General features: G+C 42.2%; 1 protein-coding gene and 1 pseudogene across 3 annotated transcripts in view; both read left to right on the forward strand.

Moving 5' to 3' along the window:
* Positions 1-9,161: 9,161 nt before the first annotated feature.
* On the forward strand, positions 9,162-10,299 carry LOC103237718 (hsc70-interacting protein pseudogene; annotated as a pseudogene).
* Positions 10,300-23,776: 13,477 nt separating this feature from the next.
* COL14A1 (collagen type XIV alpha 1 chain) overlaps positions 23,777-26,374 on the forward strand; it is a 251,894-nt gene continuing 249,296 nt past the window's right edge. For 2 of the 3 annotated variants that reach the window (XM_008001446.3, XM_008001447.3), the window contains exon 1: positions 23,786-24,028. The gene's annotated coding sequence lies outside the window, so the exon portion shown is untranslated. Of the gene's footprint in view, positions 24,029-26,374 lie in introns of all 3 variants that reach the window. The other variant, XM_008001445.3, reaches the window with a different exon arrangement.

Raw genomic sequence — 26,374 nt, forward strand, 5'->3', positions numbered from 1 at the left:
GATTCCAGGACTGAGAAAAGGAAAATACAAGATAAGCCTGGGACATCTTGTTCCAGAAAGTAAAAGAACTGCTCAAAAATGGATGAGGTCATGTCAAAACGGACACAGAGCCAGTTTGAAGCGGTTCCACTGGCCAAATATGGAATAATTTGAGAATCAAAATAAATTATTATAGTAATGTATTATAGTTCATTGAAAAAAATAAAAAATTCATGGATCTAGAGGTAGATAGATAAATATATATTAAGAGTATAGCCTTCCTTACTGTAGAATGCGAAGCAATGAATATAGAAGGATTCCAAACATAGTAAAAATTGACTTAGGCAAGAATCATTACTGGATGCTAAAGTTATTAGGTGGTGGAACTTTATGGGAAACAAGATATTACACAGTAAAAATCGTGGTATTGGCACACTTGCAAGTCAGTGAGAAATAGGAGAACAATTGGCTGGAACAATTGGCTATTCATTAGGGGCCAGGAGCATGGATTCCAGAGCCAAAGTGTCTGGGATAAAATCCTGGGCTCTACTGCTTACTTCCTTTGTGACCTTGGGTAAGCTACTTAACCTCTCAAAATTCTATTCCCTCATCTGTGAAACAGGGATAAACACGCTATGTATTTATGAAAATTTAATGTTACCATTTGTATAATGCAGAAAGGTGCCCACACACATAAAATACTGTATACGTATTAAGTAAATAAATTTGGAGAAATAATTGTAAAATTTAATCGCCACATCATACTAAAACTAGTTTCAGATTAAAGACAAACAAAAAATAATTTTAGAAGGCATTATTTTAATATGCATTATTTTAATAGGCATTACTTTAAATACACTTTAAAGAATTAAAGTGTATTTTAATTCTTGTGCAAGATACAAATAATGTAAACCATAAAGGAAAATATCAATAAATTAGATCATACTAAAATTAAGAATTCAAAGGCATCTGAAGCTTAATTAGTTCAAAACAGTTTTTTTGTTTTTTCTGTTGAGACAAAGTTTCGCTCTTGTTTCTCAGGCTGGAATGTAATGGCATGATCTCAGCTCACTGCAACCTCCACCTCCTGAGTTCAAGCGATTATCGTGCCTCAGTCTCCCAAGTAGCTGAGATTACAGGAATGTGCCACCAGGTTTGACTAATTTTGTATTTCTAGTAGAGACAGGGTTTCACCATGTTGGCCAGGCTGGTCTTGAACTCCTGAACTCAGGTGATTCACCAACCTTGGTCTCCCAAAGCGCTGGGATTACAGGCGTGAGCCACCACTCTGGACCCAAAACAGCATTTTTAATTTCCCTCTTATTCTAGACTCTTTTGGCATTTTCGATCTCAGAGAGCGACACCTTTTCCCATTCAGGCTTTTGTATCTTGCTTATTTTCTTTAAAAATAAATCAGGCCACATGCAGTAGCTCATGCCTGTAATCCTAGCACTTTGGGAGGCCAAGGTGGGCGGATCACCTGAAGCCAGGAGTTCGAGACCAGCCTGGCCAACATGGTGAAACCACGTCTCTACTAAAAATGCAAAAATTAGCTGGGCATGGTGGCTGGTGCTTGTAATCCCAGCTACTCAAGAGGCTGAGGCAAGAGAATGGCTTGAACCTGAGAGGTGGAGGTTTCAGTGAGCTGAGATCACGCCACTGCACTCCAGCCTGAGTGACACAGTGAGACTCTGTCTCAAAATAAATAAATAAATCGTGGAAATCATTTTATATCAGTTCATATAGGTTTTCCTTATTGTTTTAAAAAAGATGCACAGTATTGTATTGCAAGGATATATCATTCATGCAGTCAATTTTCTATATACCAATTTTTGAGTTGTTTCCAGTATTTTGGCAATTACAAATAATGTCTTAATAAATAACATTGTATATATTTATTTTCATATTGTCGAAAGTAAACTTCAGGGCAAATTCCCAGAAGTCGGGTTGCTGGGTCAAAGCATAAAATGTGTATGGAGTTTTGTTAGATATTGCCAAATTTCAATCCACAGAGATTGCATCATTTTGCACACTCATCATCTATATATTAAGAGTGCTCATTACCCTACAGAGTATATCATTGTATGTACTAATTTTGACCACTTTGATAGATGTGAAATGTTTTTCTCGTTTTCATTTGGATTTAATTATGAATGAGATAGAAGATCTTTTCATAAGTGTTAGGAACATTTTGTATCTTTTCATGGGTATATTGTCTACATCATGTATTTTGCCCATTTATCTATAAGGTTTTGGTCCTTCTTTAATCTTGATGTTTATAAGTTCTTTACAGATTAATGATTTTAGTTCTTTATTTGCAATATGTGTTGAAAATATTTTCTCCCAGTTCATCATTTGTCTATGTTTTTGTTTACAGAGTTTTGTGTCATTTGAAAGTTCTTTAAAATTTTTTAAAATTTTTATAGAGTTGAGTTCATGAATCTTTTATTGTATCTAGATTTTTAGACATATTTTGAAAGCCTTTCATCACCAGATTTCAAAGGTATTTATCTGTGTTTTCTTCTAATACTTGCATGGCTTCAGTTTTATAATGAGTTTTCTTATCCATTGGGGTTTTCTTTCTTATGTGGACTATGAGGATACAATATTATCATCTATATGGCTTTTCAATTGTCCTAACCTAACATCATTTACTAAAAGTCTATCTTGGCCTCAGTAATTAGAGACGTCGACTTTATCATGCATTATACTTCCATATATACTTGTGCCTTCTAATCTATTCCACTAAGTAATCTGTCCATGCACTAGTACAATAATCTTGTAATTATAATGGCTTTCTGGTATATTTGAGTATGACAGAGATTTCTGCCTCCACCTGTCCCTTGAGGGCTCTTTTTTTTTTTTTTTTTCAGTGTTTTCCTGACCATTCATGCATGTTTATTTTTTTCATATAAATTTTAGTATTAAATTATCTCATTTTAAGATAATCAAATCTTTTTGGCATTTTTATGGGACTTTATTAAATCTGAAAATTAACTTATGGAGAACTGACATTTTTATGACATTGAGTCATTCTCTGCGTATTTGTTTAAGTTCACAAGTTAAGTTTTTGGAAGTGTTAACTTTCCCCTCATGTAGATTTTAAAAATTTCTTAAGGCTATTTCTATTGTAATTGTTATTGTAAATGGGATTCACTCTTCCATTGTTTGTTTTTATATGATGGATATTCTATTGATTGTTGTATATTCATTTTATATCTTGCTATCTTTCTGACTTGTAAAATCATAGGATTTATTGTCTATTCTCTAGATCCATTAAACTTTTATTTTTTTAAGTACTAGGTTTTTCTTTTCTAGAAACTTCCTTTTTTCTTCCAGATATGCTGTTATTTTAATAATCTTTTATTCTTACTTATATTTTCAATTTTCTCTTTTCTTTAAATATTTTAAACATAACTTATTGCATGCTTATGAATCTTCTTATCTAAAGTCTTTGTAGATATGAGTCTGTTGTCCACTTGCTTTATTTCCATTGCCTATTGCTTATAGTGTCTTACTTCCTTATGTGGTTTTGTGATTTTTTAAAACATCATGTTATTTGTATATCTTGGAACACTATACTTGGAATTGTTCAAGGCCTATGTTTAAAGTGAGCTCCTCTATAAAGTAGTGAATTTGCTTTTGCTAGGTGTTTAGGACCAATATCAACCTGGAACCCATTTAAAATAATTCTTAGCCATGAGCTGTTGAAATTCACGCACATCATATGAATTCAGGCTACAAACCTGGATGAAGGCTGTGTTAGGGCTGTACATCTCAGAAGGAAATCTCTCCTCATTTATTTATCCAGGTCCGAGATTAAAAAGAAATAAATACATTATTTACTGTTTGCTCTGAGAGCAGGTTTATTTCTGGATCTCACTTTCATGGAAGGTATGACTGTTTACGTTGCCAGCTTTCTGTAGGGATCTCCTGGAAAAATTCCTTTTTAGGAGGCCCTAGCCTTGAGCTTGTGAGGCTGTCACAGCAAAACTCAGTCTCCAGGGTTTTGCAGATGCCCCAGGACAAAAGCACGCCTGAGTGTGTGTGCACCTTTCTGGATTCACGGGAGACTTTTACTAATTTTTGACCTTTATGGATTTTTAAAAACTTTCTCACTAGGTTAACCATGCATCTAGAAAGCACCTGTTTAAATATGTTATATAGCTTTTTGGTTGTTTCAGTGGAGAAGTTGTTAAGGGTATGCAGGCTGTCCTAGTTTCACCAGACTTGGAAGTCTAAAGTGATTTCTGAAACATCAAATATATTTAATTTAAAATTAATTAAAATTATCATATAGATATCCATTTCTATCTATCATTTTTAAATTTTCTTCCCTTCTTTTCACAGGTGTTGGTAGATATCTATTTTTAAACATGGAAAGATGGTGGTGCAATGGCCAGTGAGTACAAAAAGTTAAAAAATTGTAAAAAGTATGAGCCCATCCTTAGAAACCATTCATGGAGATTTTTTCATAGAGAGGAAATTGTTTTATACAAAAGTGATTATTAACAGTAGATGCTTGGGAGGTTGAATTATGAGTGATTTTTTTCTTTTGTTTTCCCTTTTGTAATTTTCCATAATAAACATGGATTATTTGACTGAAAATATAAAAACCTATTTAAAAATAATATAAATCTGAATGAAACATTTAGATACTAAGTAGGAATAGTGTTAGTCTTTTTCAATACTATTTCAGTATCTTTTTAAATTCATCAACTTTGACTTAAAGCCATATTTTATATGTAGACAAGCTTTTTTTTTTTTTTTGACCTCTTGGCAAAATCAGTCTGGTGTAGGTTTCTGTCTTCTGTAGAGCTATCTGATTTCCAGAAATGAAAGGCTCTTCCCAATAATGAGGCTGTCAATGGAAAGGGAGCAGAGAATGTGGTTCTCTTTCATTGGAGCCTTCCAAAACTTTGCAAGTAGTTTGAGGAGTTGAAATGGCTTAGATGATGTCTTGCCTGGAAACAGAAAATAGAGATGATCTCCCAAACACTTTCCAGCGGATGATTCTATTATTTTGAATGAGTGTCCTCTGGCTGGAATTAGCTCTTATTTTTTCCACTACCTCATTATAGAAAACTTAACTAACTCCAGATGAAGAATCTTACAGCTTCAACTCTTTTGGAATTGATCTTGTTGACGGGTCTTTCTAGAATTGACCAGGTAAAAATATATACAAAACTTAGTGTGGATACCAAGAAATTATGAACTCTGAAGACATCACAACAGCCCCTTTTCTGGGCAAATTTGCAAGAAAATGCCACACTAATAAGATCAACTGTGTGTAGAAGTGGTTGCTGTTGTACAATAAAAAAGTTTGGAAAAACAAAAAGAATACCCTTGAGACTCCAGGAAAATTCCACTTGCATACATCATAGAATTATTAAAACAGGAAAGACTGTGTAAGGTCATCCAAATCAATTTCTTTCTTTCAATTAGCCCCCCAGACTTGGTGATGACCAACAGTCATTTTCATTGTGAAGTTCAATTGTACCAATATGTACACTATACTTACTATTTTGAAAGACAACTTTTTTTCTAAAACATGATTCAGGTTTAGTAGAATCCCACATCCTCATCAACAGAATTGTTTTCTTCTCCAAGATACAGTTGTGTTTAGGTGTTCAATAAAATAACTGAAAGTCCTTCCAGTGTTACAAATGAATACTAATTGGTCCCTAGTAGTTAGTCAACTATGCTACATGTAACTCATTCCAAAGATCAGACGGATACATTTATTTTGATTGTTGATTTGAAATCTCTCAGTTGAAAGTGCATTTTTGTTCTGTGTAGTAAGGAAAGATTTTTAAATCATGTTCAATTCTATCATCACAGACCCTCATAAATTATTTCATTATCACAAGTGCTGACAGATCAAACTTGGCAGGTTCACTTCACAGAGGTTTGGAATGAGCTGAAGGTTCATCATCATCTCTCCTCTAGTTTCAGGCCGAGTCCCTATGCAGAATACCTCTAAGCAAGGAATATATCTAACCCTTTATGGTCCTGGGTCCTCCTCTGGATTTCTGAATGGAAATGTTTTGTGTCATTTGAGATATCAAGCCAATTAATTATGCTGCACGTTGACCCTCATACTGGTGAGGTAGTGCCTCCTAGGGACTGGCTACATCATCACAAGTATCCTTTTTCTTATTTAATTCATGCCTCCATTTCTTTTTCTGAATGGATGATACTACATGCTCTTCCTATATTTATAGGTTTGTGATAAAAATCATGCGTGATAGTTTATTTCAGGAAGCTTTGAAAGTGAAATGGCTATCTCATAAAAATTACTCTTATTATCACTCCTGGAAGTAAGACTTTCGTAAGAAAAACTTCTGAGAAAGTCAGATATGGATGCTTTGAGACAGAGTCTCGCTGTGTCACCCAGGCTGGAGTGCAGTGGCGCGATCTCGGCTCACTGCAAGCTCCGCCTCCCGGGTTTTACGCCATTCTCCTGCCTCAGCCTCCGGAGTAGCTGGGACTACAGGCGCCCGCCACCTCGCCCGGCTAGTTTTTTGTATTTTTAGTAGAGACGGGGTTTCACTGTGTTAGCCAGGATGGTCTCGATCTCCTGACCTCGTGATCCACCCGCCTCGGCCTCCCAAAGTGCTGGGATTACAGGCTTGAGCCACCGCGCCCGGCTTTTATTCTTATTTTTAAGACCTAGTCTCGCTCTGTTGCCCAGGCTGGAGCGCAGTGGCACGATCTTCGCTCACAGCAACCTCTGCCTCCTGGATTCAAGCGATTCTCCTGCCTCAGCCTCCTGAGTAGCTGGGACTACAAGTGCGCATCACCACACTTGGCTAATTTTTTTTTTTTTTTTTGGAAACCTAGTCTTGCTCTGTTGCCCAGGCTGGAGTTCATTGGCAGTATCTTGGCTCACTGCAACCTCTGCCTCCTGGATTCAAGCGATTTTCCTGCCTCAGCCTGAGTAGCTGGGATTACAGGCGCCATGCCCGAGTAATTTTTTGTATTTTTAGTAGAGATGGGGTTTCACCATGTTGGTCAGGCAGGCTGGTCTTGAACTCCTGACCTCGTGATCTGCCTACCTCGGCGTCCCAAAGTGCTGGGACTACAGGCATGAGCCATCACGCCAGCCTTGAGTGAGCATCTTAATAGTTAAACCTGACCATATCATTGTACGGTTCAGAAATCCCTTACTCACGCAGAACAAAATCCAAAGTCTGTCTATGCTATCTGGACCCAGCTACGATACTTACGACATCTGGACCCTCTTCCCACTCTGATCTCACTCTTACTCTTTCCTCTTATGCCCCACAGGCCTCCTAGCTGTTCCAACATCCCTAGAGACTGTGTTTGGGGCTCCCTGCACTCTTCCTCCAGTTAATTCCAAGGGTGGCTGCCTGCTTAAATGCCCTCCTCAGTCACCTCGACCCCCCCCATCTAAAAGGGCAGCTTGTGTCCATTTTCACCCCTGGGTCTTAACTTTCTTTCCATCACTAACCAGTGACATTATATTATATATTTCTCTGTTCCGTGTTTTCTGTCAGTCTCTTCCATGAGTAAACTCCAGATGGAAGGAACTTTTTTTGCTGTGTATCCATGATACCTAGAATTTCATCGGGCAGGTCAAAGGGGATGGATGAACACGGAAGTAAGTGAATGGCCCCTGAGCCTTCTGCCAGCTGCTCTCTTGGTTGCAGCATGCGGCACACAGGTGGACTTAGGTAGATGCCTTAAAACCGATGACAGCCACATGGGAAGGATGGAAGAGGCATAACTGATTAATTTTGTTCAATTCAACGTAGCAAACATTTACCAAGTCCCTATTACAAATAAGATCCTATGTTGGAGTTGATAATTCGCACATCTGCTTCTCTAAAAAAGGCTTATAATAGGTGGTTTCCATACAGATGAAACTAAAGCAGAAAGACTTCCTCAGCCAGCTAAGACCACTTCTGATTTCTGCTGAAATAAAATGTAAGCTGACAAGGCTTTTTGAAAACCTCTACTATGAGCAAGGCACTGTGCTGCTTATTATCTCGACTGAAACATTTCACAAGGATGTCACTCTTTCAGCTTTAAATAATGGCAATCTAATACTCAGGATAAAGAATTTGTGCAGTACTACAGCATAAAATTATAGACTTTTACAGAACTACATTAACCTGAGTGCTTCTAAAGGTACAAATGTCAAAGTTATTAGAATTCCGTTAATTCTGATAATGTACCCACAGTGTTCATGGATGTGAACTTTTGATGGAGATGAGAATAAAAGTGCCACTACAAATTAGTCAGAAACATATATTTTTCTTCTTCTTATTCTTCTTCTTCTTATTATTATTATTATTTTGAGATGGAGTCTTTCTCTGTCGCCCAGGTTGGAGTGCAATGACGTGATCTCGGCTCACTGCCTCCTGGTTTCAAGCGATTCTCCCGCCTCAGGCTCCTGAGTGGCTAAGATTACAGGTGTGTGCCACCACACCTAGCTAATTTTTGTATATTTTGTAGAGACAGGGTTTGCCATGTTGGCCAGGCTGGTCTCGAACTCCTGACCTCAGTGATCAACCCGCCTCAGCCTCCCAAAGTGCTGGGATTACAGGTATGAGTCACCATGCCCGGCCTTTTTCTCATTATTAGCTGAACATTTAGGACTCATTTTTGTGCAAATATTCATACAATTTATTTCTGGCATATTTACCTATACAATTTCATAGGAGTGAATTTTAAATGCACACATATATTAGGGCCTCATTACCCAAAAGTCCTGGAATAAAAATAGTGGAAGATACAGAGCAGTATCTGGCACAGTTAACATTAGTTAACAGTGAGGACTTACTGTGTCCCTGACACTCTTCTGGAGGCTCGAAGGGATTAATTAAATTAGATGGATTAATTCATTTGATAGTTACACATGCCCATGAGTACCATGGTGGGTACTCTTACTATTCCCATTTAACATACTAAGAAACAGGCACAAAGAGGTTAAGCATCTTGTCCAAGGTTAGTAGTGGTGCCAGAATTCTGCACAAGAATCTGTGCTTTTAATCACTGCGTTATGAATGAACATGCTCCAAGGAAGCATGCATTCCACCTGGGCAGACAAGAAAGAAACACTCTAGGCCCCCTTCTGCGCAGTCACGCGGAGCCAGCGCCTGGGCCTGGAACAGGGCCGTAGTCCCCCAGCTGCGCCCACCACCTCTCTACCATGGACTCCCGCAAAGTGAGCTTCGGACCTTTGTGAAAATGTGTAAGCAGGATCTGAGCGTTCTGCACACCGAGGAAATGCGCTTCCTGAGAGAGTGGGTGGAGAGCATGGTGGGTAAAGTACCACCTGCTACTCAGAAAGCTAAATCAGAAGAAAATACCAAGGAAGAAAAACCTGATAGTAAGAAGGTGGAGGAAGACTTAAAGGCAGACGAACCATCAAGTGAGGAAAGTGATCTAGAAATTGATAAAGAAGGTGTGATTGAAACAGACACTGATTCTTCTCAAGAAATGGGAGATGAAAATGCAGAGATAACGGAGGAGATGATGGATCAGGCAAATGATAAAAAAGTGGCTGCTATTGAAGCCCTAAATGATGGTGAGCTCCAGAAAGCCATTGACTTATTCACAGATGCCATCAAGCTGAATCCTTGCTTGGCTGTTTTGTATGCCAAGAGGGCCAGTGGCTTCGTCAAATTACAGAAGCCAAATGCGCTATCTGAGACTGTGACAGAGCCATTGAGATAAATCCTGATTCAGCTCAGCCTTACAAGTGGCGAGGGAAAGCACACAGACTTCTAGGCCACTGGGAAGAAGCAGCCCATGATCTTGCCCTTGCCTGTAAATTGGATTATGATGAAGATGCCAGTGCAATGCTGAAAGAAGTTCAACTTAGGGCACAGAAAATTGCAGAACATCGGAGAAAGTATGAGCGAAAACGTGAAGAGCGAGAGATCAAAGAAATAATAGAAACAGTTAAGAAGGCTGGAGAAGAGCATGAGAGAGCCCAGAGGGAGGAAGAAGCCAGACGACAGTCAGGAGCTCAGTATGGCTCTTCTCCAGGTGGCTTTCCTGGGGGAATGCCTGGTATTTTTCCCGGAGGAATGCCTGGAATGGGAGGGGCCATGCCTGGAATGGCTGGAATGCCTGGATTCAGTGAAATTCTTAGTGATCCAGAGGTTCTTGCAGCCATGCAGGATCCAGAAGTTATGGTGGCCTTCCAGGATGTGGCTCAGAACCTAGCAAATATGTCAAAATACCAGAGCAACCCAAAGGTTATGAATCTCATCAGTAAATTGTCAGCCAAATTTGGAGGTCAAGCGTAATGCCCTTCTGATAAATAAAGCCCTTGCTGAAGGAAAAGCAACCTAGATCACCTTATGGATGTTGCAATAATACAAACCAGTGTGCCTCTGACCTTCTCATCAAGAGAGCTGGGGTGCTTTGAAGATAATCCCTACCCCTCTCCCCCAAATGCAGCTGAAGCATTTTACAGTGGTTTGCCATTAGGGTATTCATTCAGATAATGTTTTCCTACTAGGAATTACAAACTTTAAACACTTTTTAAATATTCAAAATATTTAAAACAAATTTAAAGGGTCTGTTAAGTCTTATATTTTTCTTTACTAATCATTTTGGATTCTTTTTTCTTTGAATTGGGCAGGGAAGATATGTATGGAAGATTATTGCTCTAATTTGAGTAAAATAAAAGTTATTAGTGCGAGGCAAAACAAAAACAAAAACAAAAACAAAAACCAAGAAATACTCTAAAAAGCAGAGTTGAGAGAAGAGCTCTCTCAAATTAATACGTATGTATTTTCCAAAATACACAATAATGACTATAAGGGATCAAAGGAGCCAAAGATGAGTACTACCTGGGGTAGTATTGAGCAGGAACTTGAAGGAGGGGTGGGTTCTGTTTAGGTAGATGGGAATAGATAAGTGTTCATATGGTTTAACATCAGACAAAGGGCAGAATTAGGAAAATTCTATTTGGGGATCAGGGAATAATACAAGAGCAGACTTTTAGGAAGTGCTTACTAAATAATAGGTGAAGAGCTTTCCAGATATTATAAAATTAAATCTCCTAAACATGATAAGTGGTAACTATAACTACCATGCTACAATGTGGATAAAGTAACATGTCTGGCTCTGTGTGACGTCAAAACCCACACCCTTAATCTACATTATAAAGTTTGTCTAGGAAGTTGAGTGGACATAAGACAGGAAAGTTAGGCTAAGGCAGACATGGAGGAACTTGATTACTAAGCCAATATATTTACACCATATTCTGTTTGAAGGAGCCACCACTGGGAGGATCAGAGCAGGTGAAGGATGTGAGTAAAGCAGGTTTGCTCCTGCAGGAATATAGAGACTATTGATCTCAACCTTGGCTGTGTGCTAGAATCGCTGAGAAGCTTCTAATAAAATACCCGTCTGCCCCTGCTCCTGGTCAGCTAAATAAGAATCTCTGGGTTGGCCAATTCCCTCATTTACTTAAAACTTTCCATTGCCAAGATAAAGTCAAAATACTTACCTTGGCATACAAGGTTGTCCAAGGTCTGATCCTTGTTCACCTCTTGTGTCTCTTACCACCTTTCTTTCTTTCTTTCTTTTCTTTTCTTTTCTTTTCTTTTCTTTTCTTTTCTTTTCTTTCAAGACAGGGTCTTGTTCTGTCACCCAGGCTGGAGTGTGGTGGCGCAATCTTGGCTCACTGCAAACTGTGCCTCCCAGGCTCAAGCAATCCTCCCATCTCAGCCTCCAGAGTACCTAGGACTACAGGCACATGTCATCATGCCTGGCTAATTTTTAATTATTATTTATTATTATTTTTTGTGTGTAGAGATAAGGTCTTACTGTATTGCCCAGGCTGGTTTCCAAATCCTGGACTCCAGTGATCCTCCCAAAGTCTTGGGATTACGAAGTCTCTGATCCACTCTACCTGGACTTAAGTCTCTTTCCTCTGATTTCACCAAACTCTGCTCATTCAAAATAATTTGGGCCTGTGCAAGCTCTCTCTTGCCCAATGATTTTGTTTTCTTTTTGTTTTTTTCAATTGTTTCATTGAAAACCCAAGGACTTCATAAAAGCTTTTCTTTCTTTTCAGAATACTTTTGTTTCATATCTTCTCAAGGCTGACTGTCTCTCTTTTTGTCAGCCTAAAGGTCACCTCCTCACCTATGTACTTCTTGATCATTCGACCTGAATAAGTTGCATAATACCTGCACTCTCGCGCCTCAATGCGCTACCATCAGAGCACTTCATGTTTTGTTAGTGTGTGTTTGTGTAGCTGGACTCTAGACTCCACAAGGCCAATGGACTTGTTTTGCTCACCCCATGCGTACTCAGAGCCCAGCAGTAATATCTGTGGCATAAATTAATGAGAAGGCATATCTTAAATAACTTAGTTAATGTCACCCAACTCATGAGGGCAAAGCCTGGAGACGAACACAAGCTCTAAACCATCGTGGTGCTCTGCTGGAATATGGTGGTTTGCTCATTCATTCTTGCTTTTGTTCATTCATTCAGAGAACATGTTTTGGATTGATAATATGTGCTAAGGCAGTTGCTAGGGACACAAATAAAATGGTCGTTGATCCTGAGAACATAATCTGGACAACTTTTAAGTGAATACAGTCACAGAGGGAGCAGGGCACTGCCAACTGATTTCAGTGCTCAGCTTGGTTTCCTCTAAGCTTCTGCACTGAGGCTACTGCACAGTAGAGAAATTCTTGGTCTAGTGGCCCATGGTGAATTTTCAGACAAATCTGAAGGTTTTAGATTGAAATAGTAAAAAGTTTGAGAACAAAAGTTTCATCAATTAATTAACACGTCAAAGGGTATAAATCAGAAGAGACACTATGAACCACAACTTACATACATGAATAACAGCTAAAAACAAAACAAAACAAATAATAATTTTTGCAGAGCACTTCGCTACAGCATAACAAACAGAATTTTCCAAAACCCAGACCCATACAAGATTTTCTATTTCATGCCTTCTCTGTCTCCTTGCTCTTTCAATTCTCTAAGAGAAGAGATCTCTGTGGTTTTCTCTTTATTTCTAGCTCTGTGTGCTTCTCATTTCTCTGGAAAATCTGAAATGTCCTCAGTGAAGACTTTCTGGCCCTCTTCAATCTTCCCAAGGCTGATTCTTGAAATGTTGCCTTAGGATGTCTTTCCTTTGGTTTAAAGTTTTGCTCCTATTAATATTTTAAATGTCTCTTTAGTCTTAGTGGATATATCTTGGTGGTTATATATTACCCCAAATTTTTTTCTAGGGTGTAGGTTCTTGGAGGAAGTCTCACCAGAGGCCTGAGGCTAGCCTTGGTGAATCCGTGAACTATGCTGTATATGGGAGCAACAGCATGAATAGCAGGATATAGTCTGAGACATAGCTTTAGGCTCAATGTACAATGCAATCACTACTTCTTTTCCTTTAGCAACATATTGGTTTGACCAATAGGCAACAGGTAACAGGTAACAATGCTTCATCCTTGTCATCAGTTTTCACTTTTTTTGGGGGGGTGTTTTATTATTGTGGCTTCTTTAGAATAGTCAAGTAATTTTCTTTAAAAGACAGAAAAAATAGGCAACATGAAATTAAGCTGATTAAAAGAATGTGAATGGGGAAATAGATCAGCATAGTGTTAAGGATATTAGCTTTGGTGACATTTGAATTCTCCCTTCCATTTGCAAACTCCATAGTAATCTTGGTAATCTCCTCTCTCCACCCGAGTTCCCTCTTCTGAAAATAAAGAGTGTAATGGTACCACTTTATAGACCCCTAGAGATGCTTCTCAGCTGGCCTATTCTTCTGGTAAGGGCATGAGTCCCATCAGGAGTGCTCGACCCTCATGACCTCATTTATAACTAATTACCTACCACAGGGTGGAAGATGTTTAAGAGGGCAAATTTCTAGTCCCTCTCCTTAATGCTACACTCCTGTATGTTGGTAGAAAACTGAGGTTTATTCTTTGGAGAAGGAGAAACATGGGGGTTTGAGCCCGAGAGTGAACCCGTGCAGTGGAGAGTACAGGTGTGGTACTGACAATAGCGGATTAAGAGGCCATATGCATAAGGAGTGCTGATTTCAAAGTCCTCAAGCCGACTGGTTCAATCAGAACTCTGGCCGCCAGATTTATCCTTGAGGCAAGGGAGAGGAAGTGCACTCTTTGAGAAAGCTGCCCGCCCAAGAGGAAAGAATAAAGACACTGACCCTGAGGCTTCTTAACAAAGGGCTACAGTGAAGGTCACCCTAAAAAGCAGGGGCTCACGTTCAGCTTCCAATCCCTTTTTCAATCTCCCACTCTGCGTTTGCTCTCCTTTCTTTTTATGTCTCAGAAGTTTACTTTGAAAAATTAAAATCTTGGGGTGGGCATGGTGGCTCACACCTGTAATCCCAGCAGTTTGGGAGGCCAAGGCAGGTGGATCACTTGGGGCCAGGAGTTCGAGAACAGCGTGGCCAACATGGTGAAACCCTGTCTCTACTAAAAATACAAAAAGTAGCTGAGCATGGTGAGCGCCTGTAATCCCAGCTACTCGGGAGCTGAGGCAGAATAATCACTTAAACCCGGGAGGCAGAGGTTGCAGTGAGCCGAGATGGTGCCACTGTACTCCAGTCTGGGAGACAGAGTGAGACTCTGTCTGAAAAAAAAAAAGCAACTACAGAAAAGTTGAAAGATCAGTGCAAAGGATACTCATATAGTCTTTACATAAATTCAACTGTTAACATTTTGTATACCTTCTCTTGCTCTTTCTCTACACAGACTTTTTTCTTTTTTCTTTTTTTTTTTTTGAGACAGAGTTTCACTCTTGTTGGCCAGGCTGGGGTGCAATGGCGCAATCTCTGCTCACTGCAACCTCCGCCTCCCAGGTTCAAGCAATTCTTCTGCCTCAGTCTCTTGAGTAGCTAGGATTACAGGCATGCGCCACCACGCCCGGCTAATTTTGTATTTTTAGTAGAGACGGGGTTTCTCCATGTTGAGGCTGGTCTCGAACTCCTGACCTCAGGTGATCTGCCCGCCTCAGCCTCCCAAAGTGCTTGGATTACAGGCGTGAGTCACCGTGCCTGGTGACATTTTTTGGTTTTTGTTTTTGGAACCACACGATACTTTCTCATACTCAGGCCACCAAGGAATAGCAGAAATCTAAGTAAAATTCCTAATATGGAGATGGAATTCCAAACAAAGAAGGAGACGAAGTCTTTTGGAAAATAAAGTATATGCAGAGAGAAAAAAGTTTTAAAAAACACAATTGTTAATATCTTCAGAGAGGTTGTACCTATGAAACAAGGATAGGATACTATTATAAAAACCTTTAAAAAAACAAAATAGATGTATTGGAAATCAAAATCTAATAACAGAAATTAGAAACTAAAACATAAGACCAGGCACAGTGGTTCATGCCTATAATGCCCGCACTTTGGGAGGCCAATATGAGTGAATCTCTTAAGGCCAGGAAATGAAGAAATTAAAATAAAATTTAAAAGTAAGGTGACAAAATCCATAAGGTAGAACAAAAAGATAAAGAAAGAAACAGTAAAGAAAAAGTAATAACATTACAGTATCACTCTTAGAGGTCTATTATCTGAAAAAGGAAATCCAGACAAAAAGAATAGAAAAATAGAAGGGAGGATTTCATTAATAAGATGCTTAAGGAGATTTTTCTGGAAACAAAGCATGTGAATTGCTAGATTGAATGAATCTATGGAGTACCTAGTACAATGGATGAAACTGGACCCACATCAAAGCATACCATCATGAAATTTCAAAGCATAGGAGACAAAAAGATTTTATAACCTTGCAGGAGGAGTAGGTTGTTGGGGAGATTGTTCACTCAGAGAGGACCAGAAGTCAGAATGGCTTCTTAATCATAGCAACAATTCAGGAAGCAAGAAGGAAGGAAGGGAGCAACACCTTCACCATTGTGAAGGAATATTTATTTCTAAGCTAGAATTCTGTGCCCCTCAAACTTGTAATGAAACGTGAGGGTAAAACACAAGATCTGAAAAATCTGTCTCCTCTCATCACGCACCTATCTTAGGATACCACTGGGGAATATCCTTATTCAACATGAGGGAATGACGTACAACTAGGAAGACATGTACAGTTGAAAACAGGATATCCAGCACATGAGAGAAATAGAGAGAACCTGTGGAATGAGAATTGCGCCCAGGTATAGAGGTCAGTGGCAACAGGCTGAATATTTTTGGCCCCCATCCCACAAAGAACCATATGTTGCAGACTAAATCCCCAATGTGGTAGTATTGGAGGTGGGACCTTTGGGAGCCGATTAGGTTCTGAGGGTGGAGCCCTCATGAATGGGATTAGTATTCTTCTAAGAGGAGAGGCAAAAGAGATGATCTCTCTCTCTCTCTCTCTCTCTCTCTCTCTACCATGTGAGGACACATGAAGACAGCCATTTGCAAACCAATATGTAGGCCCTCACCAAGCACTAGAGCTGTTAATGTCTTGACCTTAGATTTCCCAGCCTTTAGAACTGTGAAAAGTAAATTTGTGTTGTTTAAGCCACCCAGTCTATGGTATTCGGTTACAGCAGCCTGAACTGACTAGGACAGCAGCCATTCAAATGGAAGCAGCCTGGCGCAAAAGACAGATAGCTAAGAGCTGTCATCACCATGCTTGCTACTGTAGAACCAGCTTTTTAACCAGATCAAACTCCTGGAGGATGTACTCAACCAGAGCAAGGGCATGTGCCAGGAAAGAGGGAGCCGTCATATCCAGGCAATCAGAATCCAGTCTTGGAAAAAGGCAAAGCAACTTCTAAGTACAGTAGAAAAACAAAGGCCAGCATGACAACCAAGTAGCGGCTCTAAGAGGGAAAACTGCCCAAAGAAGGAGAAATGTCTAAAAAAATTTACCTGATGTAAATTATGGAACCCTGTACTGAGAGGCTGTTGGAAGTAGTAGGAAGAACTAGCAAAAAGCAAAGAGAAAAGTAAGAAAATGAAAAAGCAAGGTCATTTATTAACTTCAGGAAAAACTAAATGTAGAAGGAGAATAATCATTGATGCTTCCATATGAATAATATTCGCATAGCATATGAATGAAAATGCTGAATATAGATTTAACCAAAATTGTAATCTAATCACATTGGGATGATAGAAGAGGAGAAAGGGGGATGGCAGCATAAGAGAGCCTATCATTTTTGCCATAATAGGAAATATATAAATGATGTTTAAAATTGATTAATAGGGCTGGGCATGATGGCTCACACCTGTAATCCCAGCACTTTGGGAGGCCGAGGCAGGCGGATCACCTGAGGTCAGGAGTTGGAGACCAGCCTGGGCAACATGGTGAAATCCTGTCTCTACTAAAAACACAAAGGTTAGCCAGGCATGGTGGCAGGCACCTGTAAACCCAGCTACTCAGGAGGCTGAGTCAGGAGAATGACTTGAACCTGGAAGGTGGAGGTTGCAGTAAGCCAAGATCGTGCCACTGCACTCCAGCCTGGGTGACAGAGTGAGACTCCATCTCAAAAAAAAAAAAAAAAAAAAAAAAATATATATATATATATATAACTGATTAATAGACACATAGCAGTACATGTGTGTTATTTAGAAGTATGGAAATTTTGAAAGTCTCAGAAAAAAACTGCTAAAAGGGTAAAAAATACTTACTTCTGGAAAGCAAGACAGTATTATTTTTACTTTACATGTTTTCAGTATTTTATAACTTTAAAAATTACATGTATGAATTATTTTAATAAAATAATTAAAAAATTGAAATAGTCCATATCAGTTCTCCCAGCATGTCTGGAATCCAAAAGCCTCTCGATAAAAGTTCTTTTTCTTATTGTGATATTGTTATTATTGGAAAGAGTCTTGGCTTTTTGTCCGATGATATTTAATCTAGTAATATCTGACACTGACTCTTTTTGGGGATTTAAATGGGGCATTTAATTCGTTGGATCTCAGTTTCTTCATTTGTAAAGTGAGGGAGGTTTGGCACATACAGTCATGCATTGCTAAACGACAGGGGTACAGTCTGAGAAATGCATTGTTTGGCAACTTTGCTACTGTGTGAACATCTTAGGATGTACTTACACAAACCTAGATGGGATAGCCTACTGCACACCTAGGCTATATGGCATAACCTGTTGCTCTTAGGCTGCAAACCTGTACAGCATGTTACTGTACTGAATACTGCAGGCAACTGCAACACAATGGTAAGTATTTGCCTATCTAAACATAGAAAAGGTACAGTAAAAACGTGACGTTATAATTTATTCTTATGGAACCACCGCTGTATATGCAGTTCTTTGTTGACTGAAATGTTGTCATGCCACTCGTGACTGAATATATAATCTCTTAGACCTGATCCAGCATTATTGTGCTATGAATAGGATCTTTTATGCAGAATGCATACACTGATACGACGCTGTCACACATGAAAAACTTGGCTGCTGTTAGGGTCATGACTTTGATCTGGGCCATGGAGCTGAAAAGATGAGGAATGTCTTAATTATTGGTTCAAGTACATGAAAGGCAATTGTGAGAAAGGGAGGGCTCCAGCACCCTAAAGGACAGAAGAAGACAATGTGATTTTCAACTCTGAATGTCTTAACCTTGCAGAGCTAATGTATTAAATAGGGTGATGGACTTCAATGCAGTCGTAAAACAAAAACCCTACAGGAGCATGGGAGGTATCGCTGTATTGTTTGGAAAGAAGTCAGCACACTACAGTGGAAAAAGCTCTGGCCTTGGAGTCAAATCACTTGAATTCTAGTGTTCATTTTGTTGTTAATACTCTAGGTAAGTTTGGACAAGATGTCTCATGGCTTTTGACCCAGCTTCAGGACTGGTGAAATAAAGGTTGGTTTGGTTGAGTTTCTTCCATTAACAGGGAAATAAATCAAATCTGGAGCTAATGGGGATGTTCATGGACTGAGACAAAAGGTTCAGAAAAACAGGAGCCAGATGTCCTGGAGCTCTGAGCAGGGCTGGTATTCAAAAGATTGAGCAACCAGGGCGGCACAGGGACAATCCAATCCGAATGAATGCTGGAAGCTACATTTGAGCACAAACTAGAGGCCTGCAGCAAATCTACAGGCTACCTCTTCAATTGTGGGATCAAAAGGGAGATCTGAGGTAGAGGTCCCAGGGAGGGGTGGGGAAGAGGACATTCAGGGTGTTGGGGTATTGGAGAAGCAGCTATTTACCAACCAATATGGAAATATTTCAATATATATATATTTTTTGAGATGGAGTTTTGCTCTGCTGCCCAGGCTGGAGGGCAGTGGTGTGATCTTGGCTCACTGCAACCTCTGCCTCCCGGGTTCAAGCAATTCTCCTGCCTCAGCCTCCCTAGTAGTGGGGATTACAGGTGTGCACCACCACACCTGGCTAATTTAAAAAATATATATATTTTTAGTAGAGATAGGGTTTTACCATTTTGGCCAGGCTGGTCTTGAACTCCTGACCTTAAATGATCTGCCCACCTCAGCCTCCCAAAGTGCTGGGATTACAGGTGTGAGCCACCACGCCTGGCCACATTTCAATGTTTTAACAGCTGGTATAACTGCAATGGTATGCTCCTGCTGGAGGTGAGAGCGCTATCTGGGTATTAGGAGACAGTGTTCCTTCAGACATCATTGTTAGGATAAACCGAGATAAAAATTCAGGAAACATTTTTTTCTGCCCTTGTGTCCCACCACTTAATACTCGGATTTGAGGGACAGAGTATCTCTTTGGCTTAGTTTAGAGTCTATGCCCACTAACTAGGGGAATAGGTAAAAAAAACAAAAAACAAAAAACGGCAAGCTGAATGACAACCCCCCTGCAGCTGCATACAATGGATTGGAGGTGATTTCCTAAAGGAATTCAGACTTCTGCTACCAAGGGTGAGATACGAAGTACTTAACAGCTGGTACATCAAAGACATCAGTCAGTTAGATGGGACATGGGCCCTTGACTGTGAGGCACGGTCTGGAAGACACTCTGCTGTGATGGCCATCAACCCTCTGTTACCAGCTGTGCTATTGTAAGATCGGGGCAAATATGGGTGTCCCAGAAGCAGGAATGGGGTAGTCAGCATGGATAGGGGATCATAAGAAAGGAGGTCCAGGACTTGGGCCATGGTTATTGCTCATAAGTATGGCATATTATCAGCTGGTGCCTGCTTACTGGCTGAGTATGAAGGTAGAATGGACACCAGACTGGGGGAAAAGAATCACAGCTGGGTGTTACAGCGAGGTTGGAGTAGAACTGCAAATAATTTGTTCAGCTGAAACTGGGGTTTGCTACAGCTTGTGTGGTGGTATTTTTTGGTTATCACAATGCCCAGGAGATGGTTGGGTGCTATTGGATTTTGGTTGATGGGGCCAGGAATGAGGTAGTCATGCTGTCCTTCCCAGAATGTCAGTAGTACCTCTGTTGAGAAACATGGAAAGGAGAATCTTCCAGAAGGGTCAGCTGAGAAAGTACAGTCCTGTGCAACGGGCAGAAGGTGGGGGGATAGTACCAGTTTGGGTAACATAGCTGCCATTTATTAATTGTTGGTTATGCATTAGGTCCATAAACACATCTATTATTTAATCCACATGACAATCCCTTAAGATATAATTAATTACCCTCTTTTTTTTTTTTTTTTTTTGAGACAAGGTATTACTTTGCAACTCAGGCTGTAGTGCAGTGGCCCCATCTCAGCTCACTGCAGCCTGGAACTCCTGGTCTCAAGTTATCCTCCTGCCTCACCCCTTCAAGTAGCTGGGACTACAGGTATGCGCCATTACACCTGGGTGGTTTTTTTTTGTTTTTTGTTTTTTTGGTAGAAACAGGGCTTCACCATGTTGCCCAGGCTGGTCTCGAACTCCTGAGCTCAAGTGATCCACCTACCTCGGCCTCCCAGAATGTTAGAATTACAGACATTGGCCACTGCACTGGCCATCCCCCCTTTTTTTTCTTTTTTGAGACGGAGTCTCGCTCTGTCGCCCAGGCTGGAGTGCAGTGGTGGGATCTCAGCTCACTGCAAGCTCCGCCTCCCGGGTTCACGCCATGTGCCAGCCACCTCGCCTGGCTAGTTTTTTGTATTTTTTTTTAGTAGAGACGGGGTGCCATCCCCTCTTTTTACACGTGAGGAGTTAGGCTCAGGGAGGCAAAATAACCTCACCAATGTGAGACAAGAAAGGGGCAGAGGTGTGCGTGCAGTCCTTAGAGAGAAATAGGATCACAGCCAGGTCACAGACTTGGAATGAGACTCTGGGGAAGAGTTCTTGTGTCCTGAAATAAATTACTGTTAGAAGCTGGAATTTTTGGTTATCTTTGAAAAGGCCCCAGATATTCATATGCAGTTGTTTTTTTTTTTCCCCCCCCTAGATCGAAGGAGGGAAACTTCAGTGTGATCTTCTGGTCTTGTTTCTGTGATTCAGTTCTCAGTACTCCACCAGACTCTGAGGACTGGCCTTAAGATCAGCGTTGAATAACCTCTCTGGAAGCTGACACTTCACACACAACTGCAACTAAATGGAAAACTGATTGAAACCAGCCATTCTGATTTAACAGGCTTATCTGCATTTAAAGTGAAATGCAAGAAGTCAAAAGTTAAGGAGAGGAAGGAAGGATGAGTTAGAATTCTTGAAAAGGAACCCATTTTATATAATTACTAAATCAATACAAATCATCACATAAGATTTTTATCAAGCAAATATTATGCTTATCTGTGTGTTTTTGCACACATATTTCACATTTTAAAATCATCAGGCAACCTCCCATTCCCAATTTTCTGGGTTTTTTTTTTTTTTTTTTGAGATGAAATCTCGCTCTTGTCCCCCAGGCTGGAGTGCTATTGTGCGATCTCGGCTCACTGCAACCTTTGCCTCCCGGGTTCAAGCGATTCTCCTGCCTCAGCCCCCCGAGTAACTGGGATTACAGGCGCCTGCCACCACGCCTGGCTAGTTTTTATATTTTTAGTAGAGATGGGGTTTCACCATGTTGGCCAGGCTGGTCTTGAACTCCTGACCTCAGGTGATCCACCCGCCTCAGCCTCTCAAAATGCTGGGATTACAGGCGTGAGCCACGGCTCCCGGCCAATTTTGTGTAATTAAATGATTGGAACTATGCCTTATCTTTAAACCTAAACTTTGTGCTAACCTTGCAACTACCTCCTCAAAGGGAATTATAAGAAAAACTTATGTCAGTCATCTTCATGTTGGTAAAAATGAACACGAGAAATAAATTTTTATTAGTGAGAAGGGGAATCAGAATATGAGGATGGTAGACACTTGTATGGGGGCAGAGGGAAAGAGATCTAACTAAAGTGGTGGTTGTCTTCAGGAATAAATACTGCATTTCAGGAATTCTAGTCCCTACGTGTGGATCTAGGCTGAAAGGGTGCCTTTCCAGATCCCGCCTCTCCCAAGCCCCGCACAGACACGAGGTGGCGCTCTCCCTTTGCAGTCCTTGGAGTCGGAGCGGGTCTCCCAAAAAGCTGCGCCGGCTTCCTGGCCCGAGAGATTTGCATTCAGTGAAGCGCGGAAGCCGAATGGCGCCTTGCTCGGGCCGCACCCTGTGGCTGAACTGAGGCCAATTCCTAGCGACACCCAAGGACGCGGGGCGGCGGTGGGGGCTGGAAGGGGCCTTCCACTCACTCCAGCCGCAGGACCCCTGCTGCAGCTCGGAGCACGCGCGGCGATGCAAATAACACATTCGAGGAGACCAGAGGAGGTGGCTAGCCGCAGCTTGGACAGTTGGAATGTCGCAGGGACCACTTTGCAAATCACAGTCCTTCTATAGGGATTCTCACCTGGGCATGATGGAGGCAAATTTGGAAACCTAAGAGTACCACTTGCTTTCCTCTCTCTTTGCTCCATCACCAGCCTTTGGTGGTGGTGAAATATTCTTTTCAGTTTTCCAAGGCAAGAAAGTATTTTCTCACAAAATAGGGTTCTGCTGAATTTTCAGTTTCGACCCACCTTCCCACTAACATCTGTGAAGAATCGAGCATGGACGGTGGGGACTATGGGTCAAAAATAAGTAAAGGTGTTGACTTTTCTAGCGGCCCCACCCAGCAGGTGAGCTTGCGGGACCGAATATCCGGAGAGCCAGCGCAGGGCCCTGGTGGCCTTCTGTTCTTCACATCTCAGGGTAGAGCCTCTCAAAGAGTGGCCTGCAAAGATCTGAACCACCAGCGGGTGTGAAAATTGCAGAGTCCCTGGTCTTACCTCAGGCTCTTTGAACCAGAATGTCTGCGGGTGGGGAAACGGCAAGTTATGAGGTACAACCACACGAAATTGCCTACATTCGTCCTTTTGTAACCTACAAAAATGTCCATTTTGATACCTCTAGCTGATTCCCTTGCACCTTAAAGTCTGAGCATCGCTGCTTTGGCGTTTTAGAGCCCTTGGACTTGTTCACAAGAGGGAGAGGGAGAAGAAGAGGCTCGAAGGGGGCCTTCATAGTGGATACCTCTTTCCCTCGGAGCGCAGGGTCTTTGACGCGGGAAGGCAAGGTTTGTCTTTTGGGAATGGGGAAGTGGGCACACAGCACCTGAAAATAGGAGGACTCGAGACCTCCCAAAGCGAGCAAGGGGCCTGGTTTGGGAGCTTGCACTAGCTTCTGCCCCAGTGGAAGGGAAAAAGCCCTGTTCGCTCTCGGCGCGCCACAGCCGGCTGCCGCGCGCACCTGGGGGTACAGCCAGGTTCGGGGTAGGCGAGCGAGCGGGCGGCACGGGCTGGCTTCTCCACATCTCTAGTAGGGCGGGGATGGGGGAGAGGAGGAGGAGAGAAAGTGGGGGGCGTTATGGGTTTAGGCCTGCCTCCCACTTCCCGCCCCCGCGGCCACCCTCCGCTCTATAATTGGCTGCCGGCGGGCCTTCCTTTCTTCTTATCTGATCCTGGGCGCCCAGCTGGAGAGGCGGAGGCAGCTCCAGGAGGCTGGGAGTGGAAGCGCAGCGCAAGCAGGAGGCGGAGGGAGAGGGGGAGAGAGAGAGAGAGAGAGAGGCTAATTAAAAAAGGGTACTCCGAGGGAAGAGAGCAGGGGCGGTGCGCCGCCAAGGACCAACTCGCGGTGGAGCTTCGATCTTCCGTAGGCGCGGAGAACTCCCAACCTGGGCTGGAACCTTGCCCAGCACAGGTCAGTTCGTCTTTCTCTGCTCTTCTTCGGCTCGGCTTCGCAGTCCATTCATGAACAAGGAAAAGGGGAGACAGCGAGCCACCTGCAGATGCAATGCAGTTCCATGGACTTTCTTTTCACGCGCGCGCCCCGGATGGCCTGGGAACCTTTGGGATGGGATGGGATGGGATGGGACAGGTGCACCTGGATGCCTTTTCGTGGGGCTCACGGTGCAGGGAGATTAGAGGCATTGGGTGATGAGAGCGCGGAGATACTGGAAATACCATGTGCTGCTCCGGGAAGCTTTTCCCAGTGTTTGGGTGACGTGAGCATGTGGCGGGAAGAAGCTGCGTTTGGCTGCGGGACAGTGGCAGCTCCCGCATTTCCATATAAGAAGGGGCTTAACAAAGGCGGTAATTTGGGTGGGATCCGTCTTGAAGGGCTGCGTGTCCATAAAGAACACGCAGTTTTTATTTAGCTTGTGTTTGTGATAACTTGGGAGAGCTGCTGACGGAGATCACAGGGGACGAAACTCACCCAGTCACCTGTTGGCACTTCTACAGATTTGGGTAGCTGAGGACCAGGCGCTGGACGCATAGGGAAACAGGCAGAGCGCGAGGATGGAGGGTGGCGACGGTAGGCGCTCCTCCACCTCTCTGCGCCGGGAAGCTGGGATGCTTCGTGCGTTTTGCTTCGGTGCCAGAAGCCAGGAGGTTGCAGTTTTGAGAGAGGCACCGACAGGTTGTAATGTTGGAGAATCCTCTCCGATTTAGCTTGCCGACCTCTCACTTGCCCCCTTTTATCTCTCTGACACCTCCCGCACCCCGCGTCCCCTCAAGCCTCCTTTTACATAGCGCCTGGGCGGATAGGCATCCGGGGCAGCTGGGCTTTGGCGCACGGAGCCTTTACAGTGGCCTCAGTCCCAGGGCAGAGCCTGGAGGCCGCCGGCAGGTCCAGGACCACAGGCGCTCAGATCTTGGTGCTGGGTTCCTGCGTCCTCTGTGGCTCAGGGTTGCTCTGCTAAGGACCAGGAGAGTTTTGGACCTGCCCTTACAGAAAGTGTCCAAATGAAGCTTGTGTGCAGCTCTCACACGGGCCAGGATTTCCCCCCAAGCATTGCTTCTGGAGCTGCTGCTGAGAGCCGCATTACTTCTGCAAGTTCTGGAGAGTCCTCTGTTGACAGCAGCTGAAGGGGGTGGGAGTGGGGGCAGGAACAAGAGAAAGATGGGAGTAAGTCTTTGGTGGCTGTGGAGAGGAGAGCAGAAATGAAAAATGGATTTTCCTGAAACTCCCCTGTTAAAGGCCTTGGGGCCCTTCCTCTACTGAGGGACAGGGAGGGTACTTTTTATAATACTTGCAGTACGTGATGGGCTCTATTGAAATCCAGCAAACAGACTTTAAGCTGGATGCAATGAAGGACCTGGTGTTCTGTTTCTGACAGCGTGGTCCAGTCTGCACGTAGAGAACTCACTGGTAAATTTAGAATGAGTAAAGGAATAAATGAATGAATGAGCAGCATGTGGATATTTGGTTTTTCAGAAGAGTAACTTGGATTCCTCTGAACTCAAGTGCTTCACTATTATAAGGTAAACTTCAGGATAGTTTTGTTTACTTGTTTTTTAAACAGCTTTATTGAGATATAATTCATATACCTCTCAACCCATTTAAAGTGTACAGTTCAACGATTTTTAGTTTTTTCACAGAGTAGAGTAAATCCACAATTTTAGAATATTTTAGCACCCCCAAAAGAAATCCTGTACCTATTAGCAGTAACTCCCCATTTCTCCCTAACCTGCTGCCCTGTCTGTATGGATTTGCCTATTTTGGACATTTCATATAAATGGAAGTATACAATATGTGGTCCTTTGTGGCTGCTGCTTTTACCTAGCAAAATATTTTCAAGGTTCATCCATGATGTACAGGCTATCTTTCTTACTGTTTCAGTAAATACCGGGTATCCATCCTCTCCTTCTCCCTGGGGAACACTGAGCCAGGATAGACCTGAACCTCCACTGTAGCCCTGACCTCCTGTGGGTCCCTTTGAAAGGACAGGCGCCCCACTGGTAAGGCCTCTTAGTAATTCCCTGGGAAGTATTCCTTGGAACCCGTCAGGATTCCTGGAGCAGTTTTGGATGGATCCCAGCCTTCAAGATTGATGGGAGGAGCCTCTTGGCACTTCTCCTGCTGCGAACCGTCCAGCTGAGGATTTCAGAGAACTCTTGGGGCCCTCCACGCATGTCTTGATTTTTCAGAATCAGCCAGGGCTGGTCTTAAAAATGGGCCGAACAAATTGATCCGATTTGAGGGGCTCTAGGGAAAGCCCCTAGCTCATTAAGAAGACCTCTTGGGGAGTCGTCCTTTCAATCT

The sequence above is a fragment of the Chlorocebus sabaeus genome, chromosome 8 (assembly GCF_047675955.1).
Source record: "Chlorocebus sabaeus isolate Y175 chromosome 8, mChlSab1.0.hap1, whole genome shotgun sequence".
Classification (NCBI taxonomy): domain Eukaryota; kingdom Metazoa; phylum Chordata; class Mammalia; order Primates; family Cercopithecidae; genus Chlorocebus; species Chlorocebus sabaeus.